Source organism: Orycteropus afer, unplaced genomic scaffold (genome assembly GCF_000298275.1).
Source record: "Orycteropus afer afer isolate SDZICR_OR568_19922 unplaced genomic scaffold, OryAfe1.0 scaffold00466, whole genome shotgun sequence".
Classification (NCBI taxonomy): Eukaryota; Metazoa; Chordata; class Mammalia; order Tubulidentata; family Orycteropodidae; genus Orycteropus; species Orycteropus afer.
The window spans coordinates 388069-390077 of record NW_006922053.1 but is presented as its reverse complement, the minus strand read 5'-3'; positions in this window follow the sequence as shown (position 1 = coordinate 390077).

Below are 2009 nucleotides of genomic sequence, written 5' to 3'. Positions count from 1 at the left end.
GAAGAGGCTGTCCACTTCTCAAAGAATTGGCCAGGGGAAACCTTATGAATAGCAAAGAAACACTGTTTGATGCATTACCACGCAACTTTATGAATAGTCTGGTTAGGTTAGAAGGCTCTCAAAATAGGACTGGGAAAGAGCTGCATCATCTGAGTAAACCCAGCCTTACTCCTATGGAAAAGAGAAAGCTTTCGAGACCTCCACTGGCTGATGTGGCACCACTCAAATTGAAGAGAAACAGCTGCAGACATCCATTAATCATTGGAACATGGAATGTACGAAGTCGTCTTACCTCCTTTGGTCATGTTGTCAGAAGGGACCATTTCCTGGAGAAGGATGTCATGCTTGGTAGGGTGGAGGGTCGATGAAAGAGGGGGAGGCCTTTAACAAGATGGATTGACATGGTGGCTGCAATGATGGGCTCAAGTAGAGCAGGGATCATGGAGCTGGTGTGGGATTGGGCAGTGTTTCGTTCTGCTGTGCATGGGGTCGCTATGAGTCGGAAACAATTCGATGGCACCTAACAACAACCGTAGCAAACTGTAAGAGAATCAATCCCTGTTTGTTAAAGCCACACACTTGTGGTACTGCTGTAGCAGGTCTGGGGAACCAAGGCCGTATACACCCTGCAGAAGTGGTGTCTGGACGTGAACAGACATATGCACACCCATGTTCATGGCAGCACTGTTCACAACAGCAAAGAGATGGAGACAGCCTAGGTGCCCATCAACGGATGAATGGATAACCAGACTATGTACATACATACAATGGAATACTATGCGACGTTAAAGAACAATGAAGTATCCACGAAACACCTCACAAAGTGGGTGAACTTGGAGGGCATTATGCTGAGTGGAATAAGTCAATCACGGAAGCACACATATTGTATTCACTATTATGAAAAGTCAGGGAAAGAATCTTTCTTTGTCGGTTGCCAGGGATGGGAGGGGAGGGGAAGTAAAATTGCTGGCTAGGTAAGAGCACCTTATGATTTTTTTTCCCTGAAATTCAAAGAGGTTTTACTGTTGCCCTTTAAATGTAAGGTGGGGACCGGGTCCCTCCTTCTTTCACAGCAGAGCCCTCCAGCCTGGTCCTCAGAGGCCTTGCCTGGAGCTGCCCTCCTCCCCCGCCCTGTTAGGCAAACGCTCTCTCAAAGGCGGGCCACAGAGTCCCAGCTCACACCAGGGCAGTCACTGGTCCTGTGGTAGGGGCGTGGTGTGGGCAAACCAGGGCTGATGACCAACAGGCTCTCCTGCCCCAGCTTGTGAGCACCCCAAGGAGCAGACAGCACTGTCATCCTGGGCCTGGGGCTTCCTCCTCCCCAGGGAGCAAAAAGTGACACCTTATGACTTGGGTGAAGGGAAAGGCAATCGACCAAAAGCGGGCGACCAGCACAATGTCACTGAGGAAAAGGAGGGCACGGAGAGGTGCACAGGGGCACAGGCCCCAAAGGTCAGTACCATGACATACACAACACTCATTATCAGTCAAAACAAACATCAACCTACCGGTGGGTACGTAGGTAGGGAGGCAGGATGAACAGGAATGGACAGGTGAAACGGGAATGTGCCCATGACCATATATAGGCGTGGCAGACAAAATTTCTGCATGTGTGTTTGTACGTGCTATAAAAAAATGTCTCTATATAATAGAGCTAAAAGGGGGGGGGCAAAGTTCTATAACTTCTTAGCCACAACTAAACATCTTGAGGGAGTGAGTCACTGGGCTGTGGGCTTGGGGACCACAGTCCCAGGAGACATCATGCTCAATTGGCATAACATACTACACAGAAACATTGTTGTACATCCAACTTTGTTGAATAGTGACTGATGTCTTGAAAGCTTGCAAGCAAAGTTGCCCTCTAGATGCAACGATGGGTCTCTCCTCATCCAGAACAAAGAAAAATGAAGAAAACCAAAGATTCATGGAAACAATTAGTCCTAGTGACTGGTACACCATCCGATCTGCAGCCTATACGACTACGAGAGCAGAACTAGTAGATGGTGCCC